General features: G+C 42.5%; 1 long non-coding RNA gene across 1 annotated transcript in view; it reads right to left on the reverse strand.

Moving 5' to 3' along the window:
* The window catches only part of LOC117954848, a 12,673-nt gene that overhangs the window by 1,731 nt on the left and 1,523 nt on the right, over window positions 1-9,419 (reverse strand). The window contains exon 2 of the long non-coding RNA XR_004658904.1: window positions 4,683-4,685. This is a non-coding gene — a long non-coding RNA (uncharacterized LOC117954848). The remainder of the gene's footprint in view (window positions 1-4,682; window positions 4,686-9,419) is intronic.

Consider the following 9,419-nt stretch of genomic DNA (forward strand, 5'->3'; position numbering starts at 1 on the left):
CTGCCAACAGTAGTAATATAACACAAAGCTTTAGTCGCCTGTGGACTTCAACAAATGTTAAAATAGTAAATATGAGCACTGTTTTCACAAGTGGCATTGGGATTTACAATATAAAGATAATAATAATTATTATCAAAGTGCAGACACATGGTCTACCTTGATTTGATATTATGAAGTAGGTCAGAGAGTATTGGCATGATCTGTGACCGGATTGAGGGGATCCGCGTTAGCAGGGAGGAGGACCTGGAGGTGAGCTATAGAACTCAGAGGGTTTAGTTTTTGGACATGGTAAGCTCGTGTAACGGTACTATCTCAGTAACATATGAAATAATATTACGTTCTGTAAAAATCATTAAATCATTGTTAATCATTAAATAAAACCTTAACTTATTTACCCGTCCGCAGCTTCATCATTTAACTGCACTAGTTCTACTATGTAGTTGTTTCCTGGGAGAGAAATGATTTGCTACGGTGGCCCTGAAGAGCAAACCCCAGCAGCAAATCGCACAACAGCGACTCACCACAACACGGCAGCAGTTCATCACGGTGTTGTGTGATGTGCTGTCGTGGTTTGCACTTCATCGCTACCCTAACTTTTCCAGGTTTCATGCAAATTTGATCTATTGCGGGCAGCCTCTAGCCCCCCCAGTAAGAGCGTGCGACCTGTATAGGCCTACTGTGACCCGGGTTCTAATCCGACCTGCGGCCCTGTGCTGCGTGTCATCCCCATCTCTCTCCCCCTTTCATATCTATCCACTGTTACTATAATAAAAGGAAAAGCCCCAAAAATGATCTTAAAAAACAAATCTTGAGACCGCTGTTAAAGGAAAACAGAACCAAATTAAAAACGTATTTAAAAAAATAAATACATACATTGACAGATTACCTACAAAGTATTTACAAACCATGAAATTAGGCGAAAAGATAAAAATCTGGTGGCTAAACAGACATCTACATATTTTAACATTTTAAATCTTTGTCATTGATTTCCAGTCAATATGCTGGATTCTTTGATTCTTTTTATTAGTATTGCATCTTTCAAAAAGGAAATGTATGTCTTTATGCTTTACATAAGACATAGATCCAGTAAGACAAAATTAAAATAAAATGCAGGACAATTTAAAACACCTAGAAATGACTTTTAATAATAATTAATTAATTAATTAACAGTGCAGTGCAAGTTGTGTGTGTGTGTTTAGAATAGTCAATGGGGTCAGTGCGGTGCCCACCTGACCTCCCTGCAGCCTAGCCTCATGTCATGCTACCCTGTGCTCTTATAGAAAGATAAAGACTGACTGCAGTTATTGGACCAGTCCACCAGGGACATACAGGACTGAGGTTTTTCTCCAAGCCTAAAGCAAAGCTCTGTCCTTGGAACATTGTGTCAAAATGGTATGTAATTGGAAGTACACAGTCTCACATTTCCAACAAGTGTCTTTCAGACCAGTTCTTAACAATCTGTCACTGCAAATTGATTAAATGCTAATTGATTAGGTCATTAATTGCGCTGTCGGGTGACATGAGAGTACATTTCTGGAATTGTGTTATTTAATTTAAAAAAATGTAATTAGTTACATTTCTAGTTACTGCCAAAAGTAGGGAAATTACAGTTATTCCCAACACTGCCAATGACACCAACACAGAATGTTGTTAGTTTACATTTTCTTGCAGCTGCTGACGGATTTGAAATGTGATACAAGGTCAGATCGCAGGAGATAGCACATACCTTTTCCCTCAAGCTCAGTAAAGAGGTGATTCCCCCCTGCGTTCACCAGCCAAAACCCAAATATGTCTTAAAAACTCAAAGAAAGTGTAAACAAACCCTTATTTAGGGTGGAAAAGTGGTGGAGGGCAGCTGGATGTCAAGGCTGTCTTAGCTTCCCCATCCAGTCTTGTTGGCAGCTAGCAGGCTGGAGTAATTGGGATGAGGATAAGACAGTGATCAAACGAAACCTCCACATATCCATCACACCTAATGAAAGCTTAACAAGCAAATACAGAGTGCTTTGTAGTGCCTGGCATGCAAGAGTGTAGGTTTAAATGTGTCTGCATGTCTGTAGATGTGTTTGCATGTGTGCTTGAGTGTGTGAATTTGTGCATACATGCAGTGATTGCTTGTCTTATTTTTAAGGCAATTATTTTGGTTTTTGATCCTATCAGTCAATTGCCGTTATCTGATCTGAAGCGCTTTCAGATAAGTCGTCTAATGGCACAGATATAATAAGTCAACACAGAGACAACTTTTTAGATTCTCTCTGTATGTGTGTCTGCTCTGTTTTTCGGCACTATAATGCCTCTGGGGTATTGAATTCAATTACCTACAAAATTATAAAAGACAACTGAATTCACAAAGGGTGGATTTCATGGAAAAGTAATTATTTTGTCTCTTGGGAGTTTAGAGAAAGAACAGATTCCTCAGCATTGTTGTAACACTATTACAACTGCTGTGTGCCTGGAGAGACTGGAAGTAGATGCAGGAACCAGGTTTAGAAGGGTTGTTGACAATGGATTAGCCGAGCCCTGGTCTCAGGTTGCCAGATGTACCTCCACATCGCTGCGTCAGCAGTGGAGCATGGTCTGATACACATTTATATACTAGTGGCACAAAAATCAACATTGACGGCCACATACTGCCGTGTATGCTCCCCTGTACATTACCCATACATATGACCCCCGGTTCATATGTATAAGGCCTATTCTGAGCCAGGACAAACCCTGGTATAACGAACACCTCAGAACAATTTATCCATCACGGATTCCAGTTAAGGATTAATGTGTTATGGTTTTAGCACGCTTTTAATCTCCTAGAAGGTCAAAGAAGTTATTAGCATGTCCACCACCATACTTTGGTCCATTTGGGTTGATTTTCGGTTTGGTTTGTTTGTCTCACTGTCAGTAGGAGCACGAAAAAACTACTATGTGCAAGGGTGTAGCATGGGAAAAGGGCCAAATTACATTTTAGAGCAGATCCGAATACCGGGGCGAATAACGGGGAATAGAGGGAGCACACGTTTTTTTTCCCTTTTTAAAACAGTGCTAGATTAGACATTTGGCCTTTGTGCAGGTCTGCGATCCCTGTGTGCCCTTCTTCTTGAGTTTCTTGCCCGCAAAAGTCTTGCTCAGTTATATTGATAAATGTAACCCTTTTTCTTAAAGTTTGACTTACATTTAGTTTTAGCAAACAGTTGTTTGTACCTGTAACTTGAATATATTACCCCCTCACAAATGTGAAAGGTGAAGAAATGACCAGATAACCTCTTGTTCGGGTCTTTTATGTGATGTAGCTTATTTGACCTGCGTCTCTCTTCAACAAAGCTCCATCAGCGCTGCTCCAGAGGGACTAAAGACGCTAATAACCAGTTCGATGTTGCAGCTGTCACACTCTCACTGTGTGCTTATTTGTGTTTTCAGTACTTATTCATTTGTTGTTTGTTTCTGCCTGCCTGATATCACACTTGGGCGACACAGAGGAAACGCTCACACACAGTTCAGGCATGAAGTCTTTCTTGCTGCACTGCATCGCCATCTGTTTTACACCTCGCTCCCAGTGTCGACATGTGTTCAAGTGTCACATACTGTCGCTCCTGAGGTCACAATGTCTCCCAACTCCCCAGTCTGAGGGAGCAGTGTGGGAGATATGACATGAACCTCTGGTTAGGAATTGGATGAGCTGCTGTGAGGTGTCTGTAAAATGTGATAGGTGTTGTTCAATTCGACATTCAATTCAATTTTATTTATAGTATCAAATCACAACAAGAGTTATCTCGAGACACTTCACAGAGAGAGAGTAGGTCTAGAACAGAGTCTATAATTTAGATAGTATAAAGTCCCAATAATTCTAGTAATTACCCTAAAAAGCAAGCATGGTGCGACTGCGTTGGGGAAAAACTCCCTTTAGGAAGAAACCTGGGTCAGGTTCTTGGTTGGCAGAGTCTGAAAGGCCAGTTGGGGGGGGGGGGGATTCACATTGGCCATACCAGTCACAATAAAGTTAATGGAACAGTGACTAAAGAATGGTAGTCGTAATAGTCCATGTCATAGCAGGATGCAGCAGGGCATACAGGAGCTGGAAGTAGCAGGGTTCAGCAGGGTTCAGCAGGGCACCGCAGAGCATAGCAGGGTGTAGCCGGGGGGGGGCAGCAGGACCACGGCGACAGCTGCAACCAAGATCTTGTTGCCATCATAATCCAAGGAAATATGCTGGGCGAAAAGAAAATATAAAACTCCCTAGAACTAGGTTAGTAACAGCCAGTCCTGGGACAGCATGCACACAAATGGAAAGGCAGACTAGAGACCAGCTCAGTGTGTCAAAGGAAGTCCCCCGGCAGTCTAGACCTGTTACAGCAGAACTAAGAGAGACAAGGTAATGCAATGTTTGATCAGTTATTCATTTTTAACCTATTGGCATATAAGATGCCATTCCCCCATTGCAGTAGCTGATCTGTTGTGTTGTATCAATTTTGCGTTGGCCAGGGGGGATTGTAGGATCAGACCCCCCGTTAAATCAGATGGAACTGAACCTGACACTTTAAAAGTCACAGTAATAACGACCATTTTGTCACAATGTTCTAACATTAAGTAATTTCAGTGCATGTGACCATCTTTTCCTCTGTGGTGTACCAACGTTAAACTTCACACCCGTCTCCTGCTCTCCCTCTAGCAGATCAGATCGAGTCTGGAACAGCCTCGTCCGTTTACCGCGTTTCTGTTAACCCTTTCCTTGACTGGATTACAGGTGCTTAGCGTCGGCGACAGACATATTAAACCTGTTTTAAGCTCTTTGTCCTCTGTCACTAACAGACAAGTTTGCAAACAGTTCATGGTCATATGTCTTATTAAAAAGTGGTACCATCATATCAAAACCCTTATATTGCAATTTTCAAGACACAAATGCACATATATGGACTGATGCAGGATAAATACATGAAGGATACAGAGTAATATGTGGCAGGCAAGAATCTTGTCACAGGTGTGTGTGTGTGTGTGTGTGTGTGTGTGTGTGTGTGTGTTTGTGTGTGTGTGTAAGTGCGTTCGTGAGTGTTTGACTGTGTGTGTGGGCGCGCTGCCTCCTGGGAGTTTCCCTCACCACTTAAAATGGAAGTCGCTGCAGGCAACCCAGGCTAATTCGGATACATATGCGTGGAGTGAGTGCTTTCGAAGGAGCTTGTGTGTGTGTGTGTGTGTGTGTGTGTGTGTGTGTGTGTGTGTGTGTGTGTGTGTGTGTGTGTGTGTGTGTGTGTGTGTGTGTGGAGGCAGGGGACGGGGCGTCATCTATGTCCATCAGGCTGCACACAGAGGGAGGATGATAGGCAGAAAAGGCTGGAGAGGATCTGCGCCCATATTCATTGTGACTACTGAGTACAGAGAGAGAGAGAGAGAGAGATATTGAAAGTGGGGATGTTTAGAGAGGTAAAGGGGCAACAGAAGGTAAGATGTAGAGAGTAAAGTAAAAAACACACTGAAGGAAAGCAACATAAGAGCAGGTAGAGTAAGACAGATAGGAGGACACAGGAGAGGGAAAGGTAAAACAGTGAATGAAGGACAGACAAAGAACAAATTAGACATTGAGACAGAAAAAGAGAGTGGGAGAGTAGAAGGAAAGAGAAAAAGATTAAAATAGAGAGTGAGTGAGTCAGACATGGAAAGAGAGAGAGGGAAAGACTGAGTCACAACTACAAAGAGAAAAAGTGAAGCATATGAAGAAAGAGTCAAAGAGAAATTGAGAGAGAGAAAAAGCCAGTGACAGAAGGACAGTGAGAGAGGGAATGGAAAACGAACAGAGGAGTCAGAGAAAAAAGCAATAAGATGAAAAAGAGAGACAGAGACTGCATAGAAGGTAGGAGATGGAGAGTGAATGGAAACAGCTGTATCTGGGACATTAAAAAAGGGGGTTGTTGAATCTCTGAGATAGAGTTGTGGAATGAGCATGATGGAGGCTAGTATCTTGGAACAATAGATAAAAAGAGAAAAAAGGAGAAAGAGCAACAGAGGAAGACAATAAAAGATTTAAAGAAAGACAAGAAGAGTGTCATGGACAGGCAATCAGAAAGAGAGACACCAAGGGAGGAAGAGTGCAGTGTCCCATCTTTTAGTGCATATCAATATTGTATCCTGGATATCAGAAATGTCTATATGATACAGCCGGAGTAGCCCAAGAAAAACAGCCAATCAAATGGAGAAGCAACATCAGGCAGCCAGAAACCAACGTGGATTCATCCTCAGCTTCTGAATTACAGGATGAAGTTAGCGAAAAATTACAAGGTCATATCCACAAGATGATCAGATCAAATCTTAATTAGATATAAAGCTGAGATGTAAAGAGAGAGAGAGAGAGAATGCTGATTGGTTGGCCGAGTATCAGCACACTGTCAGCGATACGAGATACAAAAATACCACGGATAGCCCCATGCCGAGAATCAGAAACAACAGCATTTACTCTTCTGGGAAATAGTAAAGACAATTTAACCCCAGAAGAGATATGGACCTGGCTGCCTCGACCCGGGGGACTCACCACTACGACTTCCAGACAAATATTATATTAATGATATTAATTTGTATCATTTAGTAATGTCTCATATTGTGTAATGTCTTTGTACAGTAGTGTAGTGTATTGGAGTGGATTATTTAGAAATCATCAGTTGAGTACATTGGCACTACACCGGCAACGTCATCATACCATGGGTCAAAACCCGAAGAAATAAAAAGTCAAGTCAAAAAGAGAGAAGAATAGAATGCCAATTAGAGTGAGGATAAAAGAACTCTAGACAGAAAGATTCTCAGCAGGAGGTGCCTGTGTGTCTGTGTGCATCTGTAACGGTGGAGTGGACTTTAATGAATAATAGCTCTGAGATCAAAGCTCACACAAATAGACATGTACAATATGTAAAAGTGCTCCAACTCGCCTCAGGATCCCATTTGCCTCTGGTTTTTCTTATTTCTTTCCTTCAAGGCAGCGCTCTACTGGGGTTATTATTGTGTGTGTCTGTGTGTGTGTGTGTGTGTGTTTGCATGTGGATGTGCGTTGTTGGTGTGTTCAAATGGCTGTCCAGCAGAATCAAATTGGGAAAATGAAATTATTCCTTTTAAGCACTGAAATGTCACAGGAGGGTAATTTGCATTTGCTGAATGAGATAGGAATGCACCACCAGTTGCTGACTGGTGACAACTCAACGCGATGACAAATGACGTGTGTGTGTGTGTGTGTGTGAGAGAGAGAGAGAGCAAGAAGGTGATCTGCAACTTTTCAGAAGACCAGGTGATATCTTTGTTCAACAGTATTTCTCACACACACACAGACACACACTCTCTCTCTGTCTCTTGCTCTCTCTCTCTCTCACACTCTCTCTCTCTCTGAAATGTCAGCAGAGCCACATGTAAACAACTGTGGACCGGTAAAGAGAAATGCAAAGACCCTCCTGCAGTTTGTCTATTTGCTAACTTGCATACACAGAACAAAAAATGCAAATACATGCACACATGCAAATGCTCAGGCAGTCACCCATACACTGTCACACACTACAACACACACTTAAAACTTTGCAGCTCATGTATGAGAGCATCGCTGCAAAGCACACGCAGCCATCAGGATGAAACAATACACACATAATGTACAGTACATGTCCTCAGTGGCACATGCTGCTGCAGCTGCTGCCATATTCTATCTCTGTCACACACAGATACACTCGGAGTGACAAGACCTTCCTCTCGCAACACATTCACATCTGTGCAGTTGCCAAGCATGTTTCCATGGAAACCTGAGGGGCAAGGAGTTAATGAAAGAACTTTAGGATTGTGTAAGCAAATGTTCACTTGTACCAGCATCCAGAGCAGCACGGTCACCCGTCGTGAGTGTGCTCTGTATTAAGGGCAGAGGCAGACAGCTGAGTCCATGTTTATAAGTTTAGTAGACACACTGTAGAAAGGAAATTAGGATATTAGTATATGAGGAGTGCTTCAAAAACCAAGTATCAAATACTGTGATCACACAGCTGCGGATCTACTGTAAAGCTAATCTAAATGGCTGATAGATCAGCAGCCACTGTGGCAGCAAGTGGACAATCGTTTGGATCATAATGTGCATTTTAAAACTTTAGTGACACTGGTGTCACTTGTAGTGATGGATAGATGTGCTCCGGTTTATGTTTTAGTTTCTTTCCCTCAAGACATAACTGATTCTTGAAATGGAACAAGTTCAGTTTGATCATCACTCATGCTAACATTTTGCTCACCAACTTACTGCCGATTTGTATCAAATGACCTGGAGAATTATCAGCTGCATCTGCAGCTCCCCTCGGCTTGACAGAGCTTTACACTGAGTTTTAGCTCGTTGGTAAGCTGTCTGGCCCTCAACGCTACTGTTTAGACTCACTCTCACAGCTTAGTGTTTCAGATGCAGCAGGCAGTTTTTTTCAGTGAAAAAGCTGAAAATAAGCCACTGCCTTTGAACGGAATCCACGGTTCGGCAGAACATTACAAAAACGACCCGTCACATTCACACAGTTCCACATTGATGAAGCTGCCCAGTACAACCACCGTGCTGTACATGTTGTACTGTGGTACGATGTGGAAGTGTGTGTGTGTGTGTGGAAGTCAGTGATCAGGTTCTGCTTTGACCATTCATGGTCCCTCCTGCTCTATGTATCATCTACACTTTGAGGCTCTTCGTCAACAAGCAAGAGTTGCCAGGTTGTCAAAACTAAAGAGATCTGTGTAATATTCATCCTTCCCTCACACCTAATACCTCTTAGTGTACAGACTTAATTCAAATGAAATAAATTGTGGAAAAGGACAGTTTTTCCAGTGTGGGTTTCAGCTCTGGAGGACGGTTCTCCGTGAACGCCTTCAGCCTCTTTTTTTCCCTCTGTTTTTCCAGGTGAGCGAGCGTCAGGGGAGATAAGCCTGTCACCGCTTCCCTCCAGACTGAAGCACAGGGAGCACATCTCAAACCGCGGGACGACTGGCCAACAGCGATAGGCGGCCAACATGTCCATGAGAGGGGGGAGACGGGGGAGGTAGGGGGAAGCAGAGAGAGACGCATCAAAAAGCTGGCATGATTTCACAGGAACTGAGACACTCAGCAGACCTATCTGTGACAGAGCCCCAGTAATTGTTTTGCTTCCAAACGAGATTCACTTTGTTGTCAGCGCAGAGAGAAAAATCAGATGATGCATGGAACCAAGCGTTGAGTGATGGTGAATTTGAATGAGAGGTTTCACTATAGAATGCAGGCTGAATTCCTGTATTACTCACAATGTAAGGGCTTGTCACACAATGTACATGTCCTGTGTCTCTCCCCCAGACGCACACTGGCTTCACACCAGGATACACAACATACGACTGAAATATTCAATTCAATTCAATTCAATTCAATTTTATTTATAGTATCAATTCATAACAAGAGTTATCTCAAGACACTATAC

Source organism: Etheostoma cragini, chromosome 12 (assembly GCF_013103735.1).
Source record: "Etheostoma cragini isolate CJK2018 chromosome 12, CSU_Ecrag_1.0, whole genome shotgun sequence".
Classification (NCBI taxonomy): Eukaryota; Metazoa; Chordata; class Actinopteri; order Perciformes; family Percidae; genus Etheostoma; species Etheostoma cragini.